Consider the following 14,780-nt stretch of genomic DNA (forward strand, 5'->3'; position numbering starts at 1 on the left):
GTTTTCGTCGGAACATGGCTCGGTGCAACACTCCAAGGTGCTTGCTCACGGGCGGTCAAATATTTGATCCTACGCACTGACCCCCAAGGGGAAATAGAAAGGGAAAAAGGATGAAGATTTTTCATGGACCAATTTTACACAAAATTGAAAACTTTGGGCCGCCGAAACACGTTTTCTGCTCTTTATGTTTTTGACAATCATGCTCGGTGACAAATGTCGATCCAAACGTCAGTGTCAAAGCGGGTTACGTCGTTCGTGAAAAACTGAACAATTTTGAGTAACGAGAGTGGCTCAATCTGACTCAAAATTTTTCAAAATGTCTCAAAATTACTCACTGTCCTACCCCTTGTCCACTCCACTAATAAAAATTAAGCCACTGACGAACTGACGTGCCACGAGCGAACCACTTTTGACCGCAATTGTCTTCTTCTTGTTTGACATTTTTGCTTCTGGCGAACAACCTGTCAACCGATTTTTCTCTATTCCCTCTCTTCACTAGCTCTCTCTTCTCGCTTCGCGCCAATGTTTACATGCAATGTATTGTTGAAGTCAGCATAAACTGACACACGCTTTTGCCGAAATGAACAGCGCGCTCCAAAATCGTTCTGAGCAGATTACAAATTGAAGCATAGTCACAATATCAAAAACACGTGTGGGAGAAAGAATTAGTTCAGCGAACCTGAAGGTAGATGGAGTTGGTGTTCGCTGGAGAATTTGCGGTCAGAATTTTCTCAAAAATATGCATGGGGTGGCACGTCAGTTCGTCAGTGATTAAGCTTAGAATTCTGATATTATTGTTCACAACGATAAAGATTATTTTTCTGACAAAAATGAACATTTGTTCGACCACAATGGGTTTACAACGGTTTACAATGGGTTTGTAAATTAATTTTGAAAAATTAACTTCGCGGCCCTTCTTGACAGAAAAGGTCCTACTTGACAGCTAGTTCAAAAGGACCATAGTTGATCCATCGAAAAAATGTTGTCTTGTCAATTTATTTGTTTGCATAAAGTGGTATACGCACATCGGCAGGAACCGGTCAAGAAAAAATCAAATGGGCAGCAGCGGCAGCGCAAGCAAGTCAGAGAGGGTGAAGAAAAGCCCCAAGAAATCGCTCTCTCTCCTTTGTTCTGCTGTTCGTAAAGCTGTTTCTTGACCCCTTTCCTTCCGATCTGCATACTAGCATCGCATCAGAAATAGTTTTTAGTCGTGTTTTTTACACGAGGTGGTCACTTAAAATATATTCTATATATGACATATGTTGATCCGTATGCGCATCCATATTTACGTCCATGTCGTCCATGTAAGATTTCATCATACGTTTTATTTCAGTGTTGTAGCTTATAACTGTCATCGCAGACGCGCGCACTTTTCGAGCTGTTTTGTTTACCAACAAGTTGCATAACCAAATTAAACAGCATTCACGCAAAACGGACATTAGGTATAAATTCCTAATTTTTAGGTATAATCGAACCTGACTGCAATAAGTTATTTTATTACTAATCGGCTATTAGTAATAAAATTACTAATAGCGTTTTAGTACGAGAATTCCTATATTTTAGGTATAATTGTAGAACCAAAATACCTTAATTTTAGGTATTTTCTGGAAAAGTGAGGGGACCAAAATTACTTATATTTAGGTATAATCCAAGATGGCGGACCATGGTTATTCCTTATTTCTAGGTATAAATACCTAAATTTGAGGTATTTTCTGGAAAAGTGAGGGATCCAAAATTACTGATATTCAGGTATAATCCAAGATGGCGGACCATTATTATTCCTAATTTTTAGGAATAAATACCTAAATTTGAGGTATTTTCAGAAAAAGTGAGGAATCCAAAATTACTAATATTTAGGTATAATCCAAGATGGCGGACCATTATTATTCCTAATTTCTAGGTATAAATACCTAAATTTGAGGTATTTTCTGGAAAAGTGAGGTATCCAAAATTACTGATATTTAGGTATAATCCAAGATGGCGGAGCATGATTATTCCTTATTTCTAGGTATATATACCTAAATTTGAGTTATTTTCTGGAAAAGTGAGGGATCCAAAAATACTGATATTTAGGTATAATCCAAGATAGCGGACCATTATTATTCCTAATTTCTAGGTATAAATACCTAAATTTGAGGTATTTTCTGGAAAAGTGAGGTATCCAAAATTACTGATATTTAGGTATAATCCAAGATGGCGGACCATGATTATTCCTTATTTCTAGGTATATATACCTAAATTTGAGTTATTTTCTGGAAAAGTGAGGGATCCAAAAATACTGATATTTAGGTATAATCCAAGATAGCGGACCATTATTATTCCTAATTTCTAGGTATAAATACCTAAATTTGAGGTATTTTCTGGAAAAGTGAGGTATCCAAAATTACTGATATTTAGGTATAATCCAAGATGGCGGACCATGATTATTCCTTATTTCTAGGTATATATACCTAAATTTGAGTTATTTTCTGGAAAAGTGAGGGATCCAAAAATACTGATATTTAGGTATAATCCAAGATAGCGGACCATTATTATTCCTAATTTCTAGGTATAAATACCTAAATTTGAGGTATTTTCTGGAAAAGTGAGGTATCCAAAATTACTGATATTTAGGTATAATCCAAGATGGCGGACCATGATTATTCCTTATTTCTAGGTATATATACCTAAATTTGAGTTATTTTCTGGAAAAGTGAGGGATCCAAAAATACTGATATTTAGGTATAATCCAAGATAGCGGACCATTATTATTCCTAATTTCTAGGTATAAATACCTAAATTTGAGGTATTTTCTGGAAAAGTGAGGTATCCAAAATTACTGATATTTAGGTATAATCCAAGATGGCGGACCATGATTATTCCTTATTTCTAGGTATATATACCTAAATTTGAGTTATTTTCTGGAAAAGTGAGGGATCCAAAAATACTGATATTTAGGTATAATCCAAGATGGCGGACCATGATTATTCCTTATTTCTAGGTATAAATACCTAAATTTGAGGTATTTTCTGGAAAAGTGAGGGATCCAAAATTACTGATATTCAGGTATAATCCAAGATGGCGGACCATTATTATTCCTAATTTTTAGGAATAAATACCTAAATTTGAGGTATTTTCAGAAAAAGTGAGGGATCCAAAATTACTAATATTTAGGAATAATCCAAGATGGCGGACCATGATTATTTCTTATTTCTAGGTATAAATACATAAATATCTCAATATTTTCTGGAAAAGTGAGGGATCCAAAATTACTGACATTCAGGTGTAATCCAAGATGGCGGACCATGATTATTTCTTATTTCTAGGTATAAATACATAAATATCTCAATATTTTCTGGAAAAGTGAGGGATCCAAAATTACTGATATTCAGGTATAATCAAAGATGGCGGACCATGATTATTCAAAATTTTTAGGTATAAAAATCTAAATTTGAGGTATTTTCTGGAAAAGTGAGGGATCCAAAATTACTGATAATCAGGTATAATCAAAGATGGCGGACCATTTATTCCTTATTTATAGGCATAAATACCTAAATTTGAGGTATTTTCTATAAACGTGAGGGATCGAAAATTACTTATACTTAAGAATAATCAAAGATCAAATTAGGTATTATCCAAGAGATATGCAGGCAGAAGAAAACAATGGTTTATATGATATTAATATTTTTATTTATATCAAACACAACTATTTCATAAATGTTCTCACCTAAAAATGAAAATTTAAATTTAAATTATATTTTATTTTTTCAATGCATCTATATTTTTAATATTAAATTTATCTTTTTTATAAATATTGTGGTTTTTTTATGCTTTAATTTTTTAATAGTTAAATATTTCAGTATTTTAATATTTCAATAGTAAAATATTTAAAAATTTTAATATTTTAATATTTTAATATTTTAATATTTTAATATTCTAATATTTTAATATTTTAATATTTTAATATTTTAATATTTTAATATTTTAATATTTTAATTTTTTAATATTTTAATATTTGAACTCTCTCTCCCTATCTCTCTCTTCTCTCCCCCTATCTCTCTCTCTCTCTTCTCTCCCCCTATCGCTCTCTCTCTCTCTTCTCCCCCCTCTCTCTTTTCTCTCTCCCTCTCTCTCTCCTGCTTTCTTCCTCTTCATCTCCCACTTTCTCTCTCTCCCTCTCCCACTTTCTCTCTCTCTTTCTCTCTCTCTCTCTCTTACACCTTCTCTCTACCTTTCCCACTTTCTCTCTCCCTCTCCCCCTGTCTCTCCCTTTCCCACTTTCTTTCTCCCTCTCTCCCCCTCTCTATACCACTTTCTCTCTTCACTCTCTCTTTCTCTCCCTCTACCCTCTATCTCCCACTCTCAGTCTCTCATACACACACGAGCACGCACACACACACACGCACAGGCGAACACCCGCAACGCCCAACCAAATCACAAAAACACCAACTGGATACAATTTTTCATTCGCCTCCAGCATCTTTCCCGCAGGGTCGCACAACCCCTCCGGTTGGGTCCGTTTATACTTACATCCCCTTTCGAGCACTTCTGCAAACATCCGTCCTCCAGAGCACGAGAGGGAAGAGGCGGCCTTTTTAATCGCGCCGGGAGTTTGCCGGGAGTTGAAAGTTCCGTCCTCCTCCTCCTCTTCCTCAAGCACACGAGCCACACTTACTAAAATATAGAATCTCCGGGTTCCGTTTAGCTTGGCACGCAAAATCAACTCCCGGCCGGTTCCCGGTACAAAACTTACCTTGCCACTTGCCACAATTCCGAAATTAACAGCAGCACCACGGAACACGAACTCACAACCGCGAAATTATTTTGACATTGACATTTCCAAACGCGAAACACAATTCTTGAACTAAAAAATTACTAAAATTTAGGAATTTTAAAGAAGTACTTCAGTGTTCTAAAAAAATACTAAATTTTAGGAAGAAAAAAATACTAATTTTTAGGTATAATTTGACAAGCTAGAACATAAGTTCAAAAAATACTTAAAATTAGGAATTTATACCTAATGTCCGTTTTGCGTGTTGGCTGGTTACAAATTAAATAACTAAATTTAATTTAATCCCGCGGCACGGGAACCAACATAAAAAAACAACGAACGGAGAAAAAGGTCAGTTTTTTGTGCGTCGATTCAAAGTGTCGTGCCAAGTCGAGCGCCTGACATTGGTCTATTTGGAAATCGATTACGAAGAGGTCTTGATTCGATCGTCACCGAAACGCAGCAAATGTTAATGGTTGTCATCGTCCAACCCGAGCAGGAGCAGGAAGTCTTGCTATAAAGAGACCACGACGTTGTATCGGAAATCCACCATAAATACACGGTTTCGTCGGCGACGGTTAAATGTGGGTGTGGGTAACCGGTTTCCTGCTCGTGGTGGGCGACTTGGGCCAACTCTATCTCAAACAGATTGCGTGCCCCGGCGACGACGATGATGAGCCTTTTGAACTTTTGATTGCAGTTGAGTACATCTTCTTGTCTTGCAGAATAATCACACTTCTTAGCATCGGTGATACAATCGAAGACGGACAGTGAGTACCTCGGAACGACTGGGCGGACAAGCGTGTCAACAAATGAAATATCCTTGGGATGAAGACCATCGTTATCTGTGCTGAAACGGCCGGAAGGTTGTGATTGCGCTTTCCGGTGTCGAGATGTTGTAGCTGTTCCGGATCAAGATGCTTGGGATTTGGGAGATTGTTTCTTCCTGGGCCGAGGTGTAACAACAACACCAAGATCGGTGGAACGCGGGCGGCTGGAGGCCGCTGAACGACGGCGCGTAATGGTCGGAATAGATCCGGAAGCCGCGGTGCGTGTGCAGCTGAGGAGGTTGCATTGCAGGTGCAGATATGGAGAAGAAGAAAAGTGTGATTGAAGAAGAGGCCGAAGGCCAACATGGATCAAAAAAGGGAGAGGTTGAGAATAAGAATAAAAAGATTAAGCGAAGAAGTTATGTACATTTGTGGGCAATAAACATGTGACGTTGTTGGACAAACTCTGCGTTTATTCATTAGAAAAGAGTCTCATTGAGTTCACAAAGTTTTTGGCCATGTCCATTCGTACGGGATTAAGCTGTTACTATCAGAACCCGATTCACCTGACTCCGTTCCGTACGAAACGTTGTAACATGCATTGAGCTTCTCAAACGATATTCCGAATACGGTACGGTGCGGATCAGTCCAGTAATCTCCCATAAACCTAGCTCGCTCGTCTGGTTCGGCTTTCAGTCCCATTTCGCGAAATGATTTTGGTGGCTCTTCGATGTCCTCATTGGTGAAATCCCCCAGCCAGTTCGTTGCAGATAGCATCCGTCTGTTCAGTCTGATATCGGGAGGAACCAGCCCGATCACTGTTTTAAGTCGCACCTAGAACAGCTCCTGTTGAAGTACTAGTAAATAAATATTAAAAAATAATTTAACGTATTAATTTACGAAGTACAACTCACCCGGACTCTAGCTGAATCTGTTTCAGCCATTTTTCAGCCGTGACCGCTGATTCCTTGATACCCTCGCTGGTTTTGCAACTCGTCAGCCTCACCAAAACGATCCGGATGTCATCCAGAGCCCTGGCTGCTGGTTTCGTTGGATGATCCAGAACTCATCGGCTGGTCCGGCTCAGGTCGCTGTATCAACGATCCGGAAGTTGCCCAGATATTTGGCCGCAGCGCTGTTTCCGCAACTCGTCTTCTGGTCGAGCTCCAGCACCTGTCCATTAGGCGTCCAGCTCAGACCGCTGGCACAGCGATCCGGAAGTTTTCCCGAGTTTCTGGTTCAACTCGTCGGCCAAAAGATCTGGATGTTATCCAAAGTTCTGGCTGCTGATTTCGTGCAATAATCCGGAAGGTGCCTGGAATTAGCCCACTAGTTCCGCAACTCGTCGACTGGTCCAAATCAGCCCGCTGCCTCGACGATCCGGAAGTTGTTCAGATACTTGTCCGCAGGTTTATTTGGGTGGTTGGAAGCTGCCCTGCTCTGACCCAGTCAAATCAATCCGAATTCTGAAACGGAATCTAATTAGAATCGTATACAAATTCCGTTTCAAACGCAACAGCCGTTTCCGTGTTCGAACCGGTTGTTGCGTTTGAAACGGAATTTGTATACGATTCTAATTAGATTCCGTTTCAGGATTCGAATTGATTTGACTGGGGAGCGCTGGTCACTTTATACGCCTGCTATCAGTCCGAAACTCACACGCTAGTTGACGGGTTTTTTTTCGAGAAAAAATGTCGTTTCTAGTTGTTTCGTTGAAAATCGTTGAAACACACGATGGCGATTATCAGCTTTGAAGTTATTTTTGCAAAGGTGACAAAACGCGCCCGAAATGTTTGTGGAGAAACGTCACATTAACAACACTGAAATAAATCTCACATTGACTTTTGCTGATCCGTACATCCACGCGTGCATCCATATTTACCGAGATATTTACCAATATTTACGATATATACGAAATGCGCTCCATATGCGATACGTATGAAAGAAGTGCCCAACCCCGTGTATTTATGCCTATAAATAAGGAATAAATGGTCCGCCATCTTTGATTATACCTGATTATCAGTAATTTTGGATCCCTCACTTTTCCAGAAAATACCTCAAATTTAGATTTTTATACCTAAAAATTTTGAATAATCATGGTCCGCCATCTTTGATTATACCTGAATATCAGTAATTTTGGATCCCTCACTTTTCCAGAAAATATTGAGATATTTATGTATTTATACCTAGAAATAAGAAATAATCATGGTCCGCCATCTTGGATTACACCTGAATGTCAGTAATTTTGGATCCCTCACTTTTCCAGAAAATATTGAGATATTTATGTATTTATACCTAGAAATAAGAAATAATCATGGTCCGCCATCTTGGATTATTCCTAAATATTAGTAATTTTGGATCCCTCACTTTTTCTGAAAATACCTCAAATTTAGGTATTTATTCCTAAAAATTAGGAATAATAATGGTCCGCCATCTTGGATTATACCTGAATATCAGTAATTTTGGATCCCTCACTTTTCCAGAAAATACCTCAAATTTAGGTATTTATACCTAGAAATAAGGAATAATCATGGTCCGCCATCTTGGATTATACCTAAATATCAGTATTTTTGGATCCCTCACTTTTCCAGAAAATAACTCAAATTTAGGTATATATACCTAGAAATAAGGAATAATCATGGTCCGCCATCTTGGATTATACCTAAATATCAGTAATTTTGGATACCTCACTTTTCCAGAAAATACCTCAAATTTAGGTATTTATACCTAGAAATTAGGAATAATAATGGTCCGCTATCTTGGATTATACCTAAATATCAGTATTTTTGGATCCCTCACTTTTCCAGAAAATAACTCAAATTTAGGTATATATACCTAGAAATAAGGAATAATCATGGTCCGCCATCTTGGATTATACCTAAATATCAGTAATTTTGGATACCTCACTTTTCCAGAAAATACCTCAAATTTAGGTATTTATACCTAGAAATTAGGAATAATAATGGTCCGCTATCTTGGATTATACCTAAATATCAGTATTTTTGGATCCCTCACTTTTCCAGAAAATAACTCAAATTTAGGTATATATACCTAGAAATAAGGAATAATCATGGTCCGCCATCTTGGATTATACCTAAATATCAGTAATTTTGGATACCTCACTTTTCCAGAAAATACCTCAAATTTAGGTATTTATACCTAGAAATTAGGAATAATAATGGTCCGCTATCTTGGATTATACCTAAATATCAGTATTTTTGGATCCCTCACTTTTCCAGAAAATAACTCAAATTTAGGTATATATACCTAGAAATAAGGAATAATCATGGTCCGCCATCTTGGATTATACCTAAATATCAGTAATTTTGGATACCTCACTTTTCCAGAAAATACCTCAAATTTAGGTATTTATACCTAGAAATTAGGAATAATAATGGTCCGCTATCTTGGATTATACCTAAATATCAGTATTTTTGGATCCCTCACTTTTCCAGAAAATAACTCAAATTTAGGTATATATACCTAGAAATAAGGAATAATCATGCTCCGCCATCTTGGATTATACCTAAATATCAGTAATTTTGGATACCTCACTTTTCCAGAAAATACCTCAAATTTAGGTATTTATACCTAGAAATTAGGAATAATAATGGTCCGCCATCTTGGATTATACCTAAATATTAGTAATTTTGGATTCCTCACTTTTTCTGAAAATACCTCAAATTTAGGTATTTATTCCTAAAAATTAGGAATAATAATGGTCCGCCATCTTGGATTATACCTGAATATCAGTAATTTTGGATCCCTCACTTTTCCAGAAAATACCTCAAATTTAGGTATTTATACCTAGAAATAAGGAATAACCATGGTCCGCCATCTTGGATTATACCTAAATATAAGTAATTTTGGTCCCCTCACTTTTCCAGAAAATACCTAAAATTAAGGTATTTTGGTTCTACAATTATACCTAAAATATAGGAATTCTCGTACTAAAACGCTATTAGTAATTTTATTACTAATAGCCGATTAGTAATAAAATAACTTATTGCAGTCAGGTTCGATTATACCTAAAAATTAGGAATTTATACCTAATGTCCGTTTTGCGTGAATGCTGTTTAATTTGGTTATGCAACTTGTTGGTAAACAAAACAGCTCGAAAAGTGCGCGCGTCTGCGATGACAGTTATAAGCTACAACACTGAAATAAAACGTATGATGAAATCTTACATGGACGACATGGACGTAAATATGGATGCGCATACGGATCAACATATGTCATATATAGAATATATTTTAAGTGACCACCTCGTGCATAAATACCTAAATTTGAGGTATTTTCTATAAACGTGAGGGATCGAAAATTACTTATACTTAAGAATAATCAAAGATCAAATTAGGTATTATCCAAGAGATATGCAGGCAGAAGAAAACAATGGTTTATATGATATTAATATTTTTATTTATATCAAACACAACTATTTCATAAATGTTCTCACCTAAAAATGAAAATTTAAATTTAAATTATATTTTATTTTTTCAATGCATCTATATTTTTAATATTAAATTTATCTTTTTTATAAATATTGTGGTTTTTTTATGCTTTAATTTTTTAATAGTTAAATATTTCAGTATTTTAATATTTCAATAGTAAAATATTTAAAAATTTTAATATTTTAATATTTTAATATTTTAATATTTTAATATTCTAATATTTTAATATTTTAATATTTTAATATTTTAATATTTTAATATTTTAATATTTTAATTTTTTAATATTTTAATATTTGAACTCTCTCTCCCTATCTCTCTCTTCTCTCCCCCTATCTCTCTCTCTCTCTTCTCTCCCCCTATCGCTCTCTCTCTCTCTTCTCCCCCCTCTCTCTTTTCTCTCTCCCTCTCTCTCTCCTGCTTTCTTCCTCTTCATCTCCCACTTTCTCTCTCTCCCTCTCCCACTTTCTCTCTCTCTTTCTCTCTCTCTCTCTCTTACACCTTCTCTCTACCTTTCCCACTTTCTCTCTCCCTCTCCCCCTGTCTCTCCCTTTCCCACTTTCTTTCTCCCTCTCTCCCCCTCTCTATACCACTTTCTCTCTTCACTCTCTCTTTCTCTCCCTCTACCCTCTATCTCCCACTCTCAGTCTCTCATACACACACGAGCACGCACACACACACACGCACAGGCGAACACCCGCAACGCCCAACCAAATCACAAAAACACCAACTGGATACAATTTTTCATTCGCCTCCAGCATCTTTCCCGCAGGGTCGCACAACCCCTCCGGTTGGGTCCGTTTATACTTACATCCCCTTTCGAGCACTTCTGCAAACATCCGTCCTCCAGAGCACGAGAGGGAAGAGGCGGCCTTTTTAATCGCGCCGGGAGTTTGCCGGGAGTTGAAAGTTCCGTCCTCCTCCTCCTCTTCCTCAAGCACACGAGCCACACTTACTAAAATATAGAATCTCCGGGTTCCGTTTAGCTTGGCACGCAAAATCAACTCCCGGCCGGTTCCCGGTACAAAACTTACCTTGCCACTTGCCACAATTCCGAAATTAACAGCAGCACCACGGAACACGAACTCACAACCGCGAAATTATTTTGACATTGACATTTCCAAACGCGAAACACAATTCTTGAACTAAAAAATTACTAAAATTTAGGAATTTTAAAGAAGTACTTCAGTGTTCTAAAAAAATACTAAATTTTAGGAAGAAAAAAATACTAATTTTTAGGTATAATTTGACAAGCTAGAACATAAGTTCAAAAAATACTTAAAATTAGGAATTTATACCTAATGTCCGTTTTGCGTGTTGGCTGGTTACAAATTAAATAACTAAATTTAATTTAATCCCGCGGCACGGGAACCAACATAAAAAAACAACGAACGGAGAAAAAGGTCAGTTTTTTGTGCGTCGATTCAAAGTGTCGTGCCAAGTCGAGCGCCTGACATTGGTCTATTTGGAAATCGATTACGAAGAGGTCTTGATTCGATCGTCACCGAAACGCAGCAAATGTTAATGGTTGTCATCGTCCAACCCGAGCAGGAGCAGGAAGTCTTGCTATAAAGAGACCACGACGTTGTATCGGAAATCCACCATAAATACACGGTTTCGTCGGCGACGGTTAAATGTGGGTGTGGGTAACCGGTTTCCTGCTCGTGGTGGGCGACTTGGGCCAACTCTATCTCAAACAGATTGCGTGCCCCGGCGACGACGATGATGAGCCTTTTGAACTTTTGATTGCAGTTGAGTACATCTTCTTGTCTTGCAGAATAATCACACTTCTTAGCATCGGTGATACAATCGAAGACGGACAGTGAGTACCTCGGAACGACTGGGCGGACAAGCGTGTCAACAAATGAAATATCCTTGGGATGAAGACCATCGTTATCTGTGCTGAAACGGCCGGAAGGTTGTGATTGCGCTTTCCGGTGTCGAGATGTTGTAGCTGTTCCGGATCAAGATGCTTGGGATTTGGGAGATTGTTTCTTCCTGGGCCGAGGTGTAACAACAACACCAAGATCGGTGGAACGCGGGCGGCTGGAGGCCGCTGAACGACGGCGCGTAATGGTCGGAATAGATCCGGAAGCCGCGGTGCGTGTGCAGCTGAGGAGGTTGCATTGCAGGTGCAGATATGGAGAAGAAGAAAAGTGTGATTGAAGAAGAGGCCGAAGGCCAACATGGATCAAAAAAGGGAGAGGTTGAGAATAAGAATAAAAAGATTAAGCGAAGAAGTTATGTACATTTGTGGGCAATAAACATGTGACGTTGTTGGACAAACTCTGCGTTTATTCATTAGAAAAGAGTCTCATTGAGTTCACAAAGTTTTTGGCCATGTCCATTCGTACGGGATTAAGCTGTTACTATCAGAACCCGATTCACCTGACTCCGTTCCGTACGAAACGTTGTAACATGCATTGAGCTTCTCAAACGATATTCCGAATACGGTACGGTGCGGATCAGTCCAGTAATCTCCCATAAACCTAGCTCGCTCGTCTGGTTCGGCTTTCAGTCCCATTTCGCGAAATGATTTTGGTGGCTCTTCGATGTCCTCATTGGTGAAATCCCCCAGCCAGTTCGTTGCAGATAGCATCCGTCTGTTCAGTCTGATATCGGGAGGAACCAGCCCGATCACTGTTTTAAGTCGCACCTAGAACAGCTCCTGTTGAAGTACTAGTAAATAAATATTAAAAAATAATTTAACGTATTAATTTACGAAGTACAACTCACCCGGACTCTAGCTGAATCTGTTTCAGCCATTTTTCAGCCGTGACCGCTGATTCCTTGATACCCTCGCTGGTTTTGCAACTCGTCAGCCTCACCAAAACGATCCGGATGTCATCCAGAGCCCTGGCTGCTGGTTTCGTTGGATGATCCAGAACTCATCGGCTGGTCCGGCTCAGGTCGCTGTATCAACGATCCGGAAGTTGCCCAGATATTTGGCCGCAGCGCTGTTTCCGCAACTCGTCTTCTGGTCGAGCTCCAGCACCTGTCCATTAGGCGTCCAGCTCAGACCGCTGGCACAGCGATCCGGAAGTTTTCCCGAGTTTCTGGTTCAACTCGTCGGCCAAAAGATCTGGATGTTATCCAAAGTTCTGGCTGCTGATTTCGTGCAATAATCCGGAAGGTGCCTGGAATTAGCCCACTAGTTCCGCAACTCGTCGACTGGTCCAAATCAGCCCGCTGCCTCGACGATCCGGAAGTTGTTCAGATACTTGTCCGCAGGTTTATTTGGGTGGTTGGAAGCTGCCCTGCTCTGACCCAGTCAAATCAATCCGAATTCTGAAACGGAATCTAATTAGAATCGTATACAAATTCCGTTTCAAACGCAACAGCCGTTTCCGTGTTCGAACCGGTTGTTGCGTTTGAAACGGAATTTGTATACGATTCTAATTAGATTCCGTTTCAGGATTCGAATTGATTTGACTGGGGAGCGCTGGTCACTTTATACGCCTGCTATCAGTCCGAAACTCACACGCTAGTTGACGGGTTTTTTTTCGAGAAAAAATGTCGTTTCTAGTTGTTTCGTTGAAAATCGTTGAAACACACGATGGCGATTATCAGCTTTGAAGTTATTTTTGCAAAGGTGACAAAACGCGCCCGAAATGTTTGTGGAGAAACGTCACATTAACAACACTGAAATAAATCTCACATTGACTTTTGCTGATCCGTACATCCACGCGTGCATCCATATTTACCGAGATATTTACCAATATTTACGATATATACGAAATGCGCTCCATATGCGATACGTATGAAAGAAGTGCCCAACCCCGTGACTAAAGCCCTATGTAAATTTTTATGCACAACGGTAAAAAAATACGATTAAAAACCATTTCTGATCACTTTTTTTCATTTTAAAGCAAAAAAAAAAAAATTTGACAAGACAACATTTTTTTGATGGATCAACTATGGTCCCCTTGGAACGAGCTGTCAAGTAGGAGCTTTTCTGTCAAAAAGGACCGCGAGGTTAATTTTTCAAAATTGATTTAAAAATCCATTTTAAACTCTTTGTGGTCGTACAAAGGGTTATTGTACTCAGAAAAATAAGCTTTATCGCTGTAAACAATAATATCAGCAATCTAAGCTTCATTTTAGGACCCAATTTCAATTGTTTTCCTTATCACTTTGAATAGTTTGATTTGATTTTGAATGAAATTATGGTTTTTGCACTGTGCAAAAAAAAATCAGCCGAAGTCAATTATTAACCCAACAATCATGTGGCATAAAAAATAATTGAAAAATTCGAAAAAAAAAAATACTTTGTTATGTTTAAGAGTTGCCAAAAAATTATTTTTGTTTTAAGGGGTTACATACATGTAAATCGGCAATAATGTCAGAGGTTGGTATCAGCACACACCTAACCTTTTTTTTTAATCTGTATTTAGGGCATTATAATATACGTTTCATCTATTAACACAACAAATTTGAAGACATTTGCTTGTATTATTGCCGAGATATAGCTATTTGAAGTTAGCATGTTCAAAAACGGGTGCCACGATATCTCAACCCTGCCTTGACCAAATCGGCTCAAAATTTTGGTGAAGACTCGTTAAACCGGTTCCGTGTGCATGACAAAGGCTGATTTTCAAAAAGTTTATGTAAAAAAAAGGATAAAAATATTTTTTTGATTTTCATGCAAAAAATCCTCAGTTTTTGATTTCTGTATTTTTTTAAAATGCTTAATTTAAAAATCGGGCTTCGTCATGCACACGAGATATATCTTAAGAGTCCTGACCTAAAATTTCAGCCAATTTGGTCCATCCCATCTCGAGATATCGTGGCACCCGTAAATCAACTCGGTGT

Source organism: Culex pipiens, chromosome 1, assembly GCF_016801865.2.
Source record: "Culex pipiens pallens isolate TS chromosome 1, TS_CPP_V2, whole genome shotgun sequence".
Lineage (NCBI taxonomy): Eukaryota > Metazoa > Arthropoda > Insecta > Diptera > Culicidae > Culex > Culex pipiens.